Source organism: Zonotrichia leucophrys, unplaced genomic scaffold (genome assembly GCF_028769735.1).
Source record: "Zonotrichia leucophrys gambelii isolate GWCS_2022_RI unplaced genomic scaffold, RI_Zleu_2.0 Scaffold_35_1530144, whole genome shotgun sequence".
Lineage (NCBI taxonomy): Eukaryota > Metazoa > Chordata > Aves > Passeriformes > Passerellidae > Zonotrichia > Zonotrichia leucophrys.
Genome location: NW_026992240.1, coordinates 445,126 through 454,273, shown reverse-complemented (window position 1 = coordinate 454,273; position 9,148 = coordinate 445,126). Strand labels below are relative to the sequence as shown.

The 9,148-nt window shown below is 44.4% G+C and overlaps 1 pseudogene; it reads right to left on the bottom strand.

Annotated features, from left to right (window-relative positions):
- Nucleotides 1-8,192: 8,192 nt before the first annotated feature.
- LOC135460369 (uncharacterized) lies at nucleotides 8,193-8,891 on the bottom strand (annotated as a pseudogene).
- Between the last annotated feature and the right edge of the window lie 257 nt (nucleotides 8,892-9,148).

Genomic DNA, 9,148 nt, shown 5'->3' with positions numbered 1-9,148 from the left:
TGCAGTCTGGGTTTGCATTTTCTTTAGCTAATTGTACACACAATTTCTCTCGCAAAGTTTCATCATCTACTTGTTTCTCAATAGCGGCAGCAAGTTTTTCTGCAAACTGCAAAAATGGTTCTCTCGTCTCGTTGTATAGTAACATATTTCTCTTTTGGAGCTGCCATTTCTATTGTTTTAGTTAAGGCACTCATGCCAATTTGCAGAGCTTGTGCTAAAATTGAAGGATCTCACTTTGCTTGTAAATCTGGATTAGCAAAAGGCTTATAGTCTAGTAGGGCATCAACACTCACAGCATGACGAGGGTTGTGTTGAGGCAACTGCATATTTGTTAAAGCTGTGCGCTCAGCTACTCGCCTTTAAGTTTCTTGAAATACACTATATTGTACTGGCTGGAATAGAATTGTAGCAAGATGAGTGATGTCATAAGGTGCAAGCAAATCTGCATTAATCACACGTATTAATTGCATTACTTCTGAGGAATTAATACTATTTTGAGCTACTTTCGATTGGAGGTCTTGCACAACTCTCTGGGGGAAGACATGATGACTGTTGTTCTGTCTTGTTCTAGGAGCTGCTTTGAAAACTGGAAAAGCTATAGGGTTATCACAAGTAACATTTGCAATGGCACTGTTCTCTTGAGGTACTCTTGGAGCACTTAACTTTTCTATGATGTTCTAATTCTTTTCTTCAACTGCTTTCTTCTTAACAAATTCTCAAAACTCTTGAGGGTGTCGAGGAAGCACAGTGACTTGGCATGGAGGCAAAGTCTATGGGGCAGTAAGGCTAGAGCTCTTAGAAGATGAAGGGACTAGAGTTCTTTGCCCCAACACAGGTGTTACTGCGGGCGACTCGTCACTTGATTCGCTGTTGCTGTCACTGTCAGGTAAAGGAGGATATGGCTTTGCAAGTTGTTCAAGCATCTCAGAGGGGAGCAGGGGGGCGGACGGCTGGACCAGAGAGGAGGGAAGCAGGGGGGCAGATGGCTGGGTTTTTCTCTCTGCTAGAGACATTTCAGCTAACTGGCGTAGCGGTGTAGTATATACAGGCACTATCGGGAGCTGCTGTGCAGGTGTGAGATAAGGAGGCTTAGGGGTCTGATAAGAAGAGGCTAGAGCAGGTTGCCCAGAAGTTTTGGCAGCTTTCTCAGAAGCTTTGGCAGCTTTCTTAGAAGCCTTGGAAGCTTTCCCAGAAGCTTTGGCACCCAGCCCAGAAGCTCTGGCAGCCTTCCGGGAAGCTTTGGCAGCTTTCTCAGAAGCTCTGGCAGTGTGCCAGGTAACTCCCATGGCATCTGAACTTTCTTCACCAAGTTCTCCATCAGAGCCCCCTTCTACCTCAGAGGCCCCCTCTGCCTCAGACCCCCCGTCAGGTTCTGTTATCAGCCCCGACTCTTCGTCTGCATCTTGCTCCATTTCTCTCTCTATTTTCCATTCCATTAAAACCTCAAAGAGCAAGTTCCAGGTTACTGCTAAATCAACAGCTGTTTTATCTCCCGCTCGAATAACTTGCCAAAGTCTGTCCCCGACTTTCTTCCATGCTTTAACACTAAATGCTGTGTCGGGATCAGTGCTAAAATTCTGTGATTTAGCCCACAGCAATATATTACGAAGCTCATAGTCTGATGTATTAATTCCCTTATTTCTTAACAAAACTTTCCATGTAGACAGAACACTTTCTTCTTCTTTAGATAAATTTTGTCCCATTATTACTAGTTGGTGGCTCACCTACTTCCAGGTGTCTTGATTGGAGGGAATCGGGTCCGGACCTCCTTGTGGCTTCCACCTGCCACTCTCAGCTGCACCAACGCCGCCTCCCCCACTACATCCCAGTGGGTCACGGTTGCCAATTGCTAGGACCCCGTATGGGCCCCCACCATGTCGGGGATCACCAAAATGTCGCAGTCGAGGCGGTCACGACATAAAGCAGAGACCACAAGCAGTCTCAGTTGGTAACACTTGGCAACAGTTTATTAATGAAAATGGCTGATCTTTTATACACTTTCCAGTTGTTTACTCTTCTTCTACCTTAGCTATTGGCCACAATAATTCAATACCATGCCATTGGTGAAAAGTTACTCTGACTCCACCTAACTTTCTAAAAATGCTTCATCCAGCTGCAGAATGCTCTTATCTTCCTTCTCTCGATCTCCTTGGTTACGGCCTTGGAGAAAGCTCCTTATCAGCTTCTTCTTCTTCTTACTTCTCGCTCCTTTAGCTAACAGGCCCGCTGCTAGCCCCTTCCACAGATGGTACTCACCTTCTCCCTCTTCTTTCTCATTTTTTAGTCTTCCGCTGTCCTTGGGGTTTTGACCTGTGACCACTGGTGGTCCCAGGAGAAGTTGATCGAGGCGCCAAACTTGCAGAGGGGCACATTTCTCTTTCAAAAACTCCTAGGTCAACGGAGACGAGGTGTATATCCTGGAACAACCACCCATTTGTGAGAAACAATGCTCTTTTAAAATTTTAGAGGTTTAATAAAACCTTATGAAAAATATAACAGAAGAGTGAATAAAGTTAAATTACAGCACTGAGAGCAAAGGACTCAACTGCCATGTGCTCATCTACAAAATGGATGCTCCGCCTTTTATACCTCTAGCCCCTCCCAAAGTCTTGTCAGTTGACTCATTCTTTGCCATCCAGTGGTGGAGATCACTTTCTTACATCTTGATTGGAGGTCAGGTGCTGCCATAGTAACAAGCCGACCTTCCCAAATGCCTTGACTCCTAAGGCTATCCCGTGATAACAATGCAAGGAGGAGGGGAAACATAACTATGCATCTACGAAACTTGTCTTAACAAATACATAATATTCACCCATTAATTGTGAGATTCAACCATTTCATTACTTATCTATAACACTTTAAATCACATTTTGGGGAATATTTCAAACCTCAGGATTCATAAACCAAAGAGAGCTCACTTTGCTCCTCTGTGATTAGAGTGGGTTGCAACACTGACCCCATCTAGTTTTATATTGTTTTGATGTAACTAATTGTTAGTCGTGCAATACTGAAGTAATAAAAATGGTTTTAGTATACTGAGTACATGTATATACATTCTAAACCTCTGCAAAGCCTTTTTGCTTATTTCTTGATCTTTCAAGCACCTGTTTTCCTGCCATCCCAAATCAATAGGGATTACCTGCTGGAGAACTGCAATCAACTCTTATCACCAGCTTTACCTTTTGAGGTAAGAAGTCAAATGTCAGGGACCTGCAGACCAATTTTCTTCAGAAGATTGTGGTGAGAGCAGTTGGGTGTCTCTTGATGCAATCTCATTTATTCTAAAATTTTATTTCACTATCTGAACAGCAGAAGCAAGCCCTCAGAGTTTCCAAATTGTCAGGAAAATTAATCCACAAACACCAGTGGTTTATGTCCAAAAACTAGATCCAGGAGTCCAGTTACTTTATTTGAATAAAGGGAGAGGCCGTAGTGCAATTCCCCTGGGATTTCTCAAATTTTTGGATGACGCAGCCTCCTTTTTAGTCTAATTTCCCGACCATATGTCCCTCTCTCTTCCACTATTGGCGGAGGTACTTGAGAGGTACAGACTCCCCAAAACGCCTAATAACTAAGACCCTCTTCTAATGTATAACCTTCTCTTTTGTCTTTTCCTTATGTCAATTAATAAAATCCCTTATGTAATTGATGGTTCTCCCCATTGTTTCTTTAGTCTCTCAATATTGAATTTTATTTATCAGCAGACCTACAGTTTGTTTGTAAAGACAGATCTCTCATTCCATTTATCAATCAGTGGACTCCTTCCCATTGTTTATTTTATCTCTCAGTATCTAGCTATATTTACCAGCAGATCCACAGTTTGTTTGTTGAGACAAGTCCCTCATTTCTTTCACAAATCAATACTATAGTGTCAAAAGCTCCCTTCTCCTGCTAAGGAGGCACATGGATTCAGCCCAACCTGCTTAAGCTTCTCAGCCTCTCACACCCCCTCCAAATTGGCAAGCTACATTTGCATGCTGGTGCCTGTAATGAGGGACTCCCTCACTGACAGCACCAAGACTGCCAGACATTTGTCACAGGAGTGAGAAGTAAGTTCAGACAAATCCAGGGAAAATAAGACTAAAGCTCTTCATGCACTAGTGAGTGTCCCTTTTTCCCATACTCATGGTTTAGCTCTTATGTTCATGATCCTCACTGAGGATTCAAGCCAGTATATCCCAGCTAGTGACAGAAACATAGAAATTATGTTCTGAATTAGTACAATATTCCAACATGTACAGACTATAGGCCTGAATCTGTGAGAAGAACTTTACAGACCAGGCCTATAAGTTGAAAAACCCTCTATTCTCTCCTGCTTGGTTACCGTGTTGTGCTGCTTCTTGCTCAAAAGTACCACCTGACTGCACCTGCTCCTCCTGCTAGTTTTTTCATTCTCAATGAGTTGTAAACATAATTTTCACAGTTTTCATACAGGAATATACTTTCAAATCCAGTAATTTAATAATTAACAATTATATGATGAGACAGCTGAAGTAATTTATGCCCTTTCATGACACCATCTCAGCCGGGAGAAACATAAACCACGCCTGCTTTGTCTGGTATGCTGAGACTAGCACTCCCCACCTACCTGTAAACCCTGGCCTCCTGAGCTATGCAACGCTTCAGGCACCCTGAAAACTGGTGTCTGCTTCAGAGATCAAGAGATACCCCAAAACCTCCAACCAGAGAGCTGGGGAAAAGGCCCAGCTCAGAAGAGCAGGGATCCTCAGAGTGATGGGGGAGGAGCATCCTCTTCAGTAGACTGGAGATCACTTCCTGCTCTGATCTGGTAGCACAGTGAAGATGCATCAAGGACTGCTACCAGAAGATGAAACACAGTGATATAGGGAACCTATACCTAAACTTATGAAACTATAATTTGCTGCGTAATCAAATGTGGTAAGAACAGATAATCCTTTGCTATGCAACAATAGAATTTAGCCTATTAATTAAGACTGATAAAGCAGGAACTAGTACTCTAAAAACCAGTAAAAACTGGATCTTTAGTTTGGACTGTGGCCTAAAGCCTTGAAGGACAATCAGACACCAAGAGAGCCTGCGTAAGGACTAGGTTCATCCAGAGGGCATTGTGGAGGATGGCTACTTACTTCATCCAACGACCTCTGCCCAAGACCACCAGAAGATAGTAGAAGATAGTGTGCAAGTGCAGAATGATGAAAGGCGGACTAACATACAAAGCAAGAGTAGATGGGGATAGGTCATGAATATGTATCAGCAATGTTGAAACTTTCATGAATACATATGATCTTAAGTGTCTGTATAAACAGTGTCTGCTTTGTTTAGGGGCACACATTTTTGGTGGAACTATTCCCCCGTGTGCCCAGTGCTGAATAAACATACCTACTTCACAAACTCGCTGGTTGTGGAGTCTCTATTTCGCGTGTCAGTTTGGCAAGCCAGCCAGAAGAGGTGTCTGCTTGGCTGCAGGGTTGGAAGTGGAAACGGACATCCTAGGTGCATACCGAGCCCTTTTCTCAGAAGAACTCCTTCCCCAGTCGGTCACTACAGGAGCAGAGAAGGACCTCCTGTGGCTGCAGACAAAACAGTATGTTTGACAAAGGAGGGGCCAGTAAGTTGTAGGGGATGCCTGTGCTTGACCAGGGCCACTGATAAACAGCCCAGAGATGTCTGGCATATGACATAGTCCCCATTTAGAAGGAGGTTACCCTATATGTAGATTGGGGATTTGCTGACTGGTAGATGGAGCAAATCTGGGGTTACTGCTGCATCCCAGCATTGGGAGCCAGACTCCAGCCTTGGGACTCCCAGGTGTGAGTAAACCATTTTTACTCTTTTCTTCCCTAGGAATATTGGCGCAGGATCTGGCCCCGTATCGCTGAGCAGTGGCTTACTTTTCCAAACAACTGGACGCAAGCGCAAAAGGTTGGCCCGGATATTTGTGAGCAGTCTCAGCCATGGTACTAAACATCCAGGAGGCCCGAAAATGTACTCTGGGTCAGAAAATGACTGCGCTAGTGTCCCATACAGTATCTGCAGTACTAGAAATGAAAGGTGGGCATTGGCTTTCCCCACAAAGATTTTTTAAATATCAGGCTGCAATGGTAGAACAAGATGATATGGAAATCATAGTAAATAACATTGTCAATCCAGCCTCTTTCCTCAGAGGAAATACAGGGGAACAAGTGCATCATGGCTGTCTGGAAACCATCGAAGCGATATATTTGAGCCATCCGGACTTGAAAGATAGTCCTGTGGAGAACATGGAAAACTAGTTCACAGATGGAAGCAGTTATGTCCTAAGTGGTAAAAGACACACTGGATACACCATCACCACTAGCCAAGAAATAATAGAGTCGGGACCTTTGCCCATCAATACCTCTGCACAAAAGGCAGAGATAATTGCTCTAACTTGTGCCTTGGAACTGGCCCAAGGCAAAACTGTAAATATCTATACAGACTCAAAATATGCCTCTGGAGTCATACATGCGCATGTAGCAATATGGAAGTAAAGAGGATTATTAAATTCACAGGGCAAAAACATTAAACATGTAGAAGAGATACTGAAACTGTTGGAGGCAGTCCAACTCCCTGAGAAACTGGCAATCACAAACATCAAAGCACACCAAAAAGTAAGCTTGGAATTGGAAAAAGGAAATGAGCTGGTGGACAGAGAGGTAAAACAGGCAGCCAAAAGAGAGGTAAAAACAGAAGGAGCTTTGATCCCTGAAGGGCAAATCTCCCTAGAAGGTGAGCCAAAATATACCAAAGAGGATGAAAGCCTCATTTCAGACCTAGACGGGTCATATAATAAAGAAGGGTGGGTTCTCACCGCACAAGGGCAACTGATCATTCCCTCCTATTTAATATCTCTTTTAGTTAGGGAAGAACACAAGAAAAGGCACTGGGGGGCAGAAGCCCTATATCAGCACCTACTTAGAGAAATTATAGCTAGAAACTTATATGCCACTGTGAAACAGATGACTCACCAATGTGATCTTTGCTTCCAGACTAATCCCAAAAATACTACCAAACCACAATTCGGCCAAATTAAAAAAGGCAGCGGGCCTGGGCACCAGTGGCGGATTGATTTTACAGAACTCCCAAGAAAAGGAGGGTACAGATATTTACTGGTACTAACTGATACCTTTTCAGATTGGCCAGAAGCATTCCCTACCAGAACAGCCAAGGCTCAGGAGGTAACCAGAATACTAATACAAGAAATGATACTGTGCTTTGGAGTTCCAGCAACTGTCTTCTGACAGAGGACCATATTTTATCTCAAAAATAGTGCAGCAAATCAGCTGCCATTTGGGTATTGATTGGCAACTTCATACCCCGTATCGCCCTCAGTCAAATGGACAGGTAGAAAAGATGAACCACTTGATCAAAAAGCAGATTGTGAAATTAGGACAAGAAACAAACTTGGCCTGACCTCAGTCTCTTCCTCTAGCACTCTTGTGCATATGAACTAGGCCAAGGGTAAAAGAAGGACTGAGCCCTTTTGAAATCTTGTATGGGAGACCTTATAGAATACAAAAAGAGATGCCCACACAAGCTGGGGATGAAATGATGACCTCCTACATGGTGGCATTAGGCAAAGAACTCAGCAAAATTGAGAAATGTGGTTGGGACTCGAAGTAGGGGTTTGGATGGGCCTGTGCATAACATCCAGCCTGGAGATTATGTGAATGTAAAGTCTCTTGCAGAAAAAACTCTGGAAACACAGTGGGAGGGACCATTCCAAGTGTTCCTCATTTCCTTCACAGCAGTCAAGATGAAGGAACAAGCATCATGGATTCATCACACCAGAATCAAAAAGGCTCCACAGCCTTCCTGGAAGGTCAAGCAAGTACATCCTGGAAAGCTACTCTTTTCAAGATCCTAATTTTAATCAAAGGCTAGAGAATACAGGAGAAACAAAAAATGTAATACCCACACGCACCTGCAATGGCATGGCCACTGTTGATAAGTTGTGAGCAGACTTGTACGAGTCTATACCTATGGATGTTACTGGGAACATGTCGCAGACATCTTTTCATTAAAATACTTTCATTAGGATTTTTCTTGCTGAAGCTGAGAAGTTCCTGCAACAAGATGTAAGGAATGGTTATCTGCTGCTGTGGAATGCAACAGGTCACAGAATCACAGAAATTCTAGGCTGGAAGAGACCTGTAAGATCATCGAGTCCAACCCATGTTCTAACACCTCAACTAGATCATGGCATCAAGTGCCACATCCAGTCTTTTTTTAAACTCTTCGAAGGATGATGACTCTACCACCTCCCTGGGTAGATGATTCCAGTATTTGACCACTCTTTCTGTAAAATACTTCCTCCTTAATTCTAGCTTGCATCTCCCTTGGCGCAGCTTGAGACTGTGTCCTCTTGTTCTGTCTGTTGTTGCCCGGAGAAAGAGATCGACCCCCAGCTCATCACCGCCACCCTTCAGGAAGTTGAAGAGAGTGATAAGGTCACCCCTGAGTCTCCTTTTCTCCAGGCTGAACAACGCCAACTCCCTCAGTCGTTCCTCATACGGCTTGTGCTCCAAGCCCCTCACCAGCCTCGTTGCTCTCCTTTGGATACGCTCAAGCATCTCAACGTCCCTCCTAAAGTGAGGGGCCCACAACTGGATGCAATACTCCAGGTGAGGCCTCACCAGTGCTGAGTACAGGGGAAGAATGACCTCCCTGCTCCTGCTGGCCACACCGTTCCTGATACTGGCTAGGATGCCATTGGCCTTCTTGGCCACCTGGGCACACTGCTGGCTCACGTTCAGCCGACTGTCAACCAGCACCCCCAGGTCCCTTTCCACCTGAGCACTGTCCAGCCACACCGTTCCTAGCTTATATCGTTGCAGGGGGTTATTGTGGCCAAAGTGCAGGACTCGGCACTTGGACTTATTGAAATTCATCCCATTAGATTCTGCCCATCCATCCAACCGTTCCAAGTCCCTCTGCAAAGCCCTCTGTCCCTCTGACAGATCAACACACGTTCCCAGTTTAGCGTCATCTGCAAATTTGCTGATAAAAGACTCTAAACCCTCATCCATGTCATCAATAAAAATATTAAACAGAACTGGCCCCAGCACAGACCCCTGAGGGACACCACTGGTGACTGGTCGCCAGCTGGATGCAGCACCATTCACCACCACTCTCAGGGCCCGGCCAT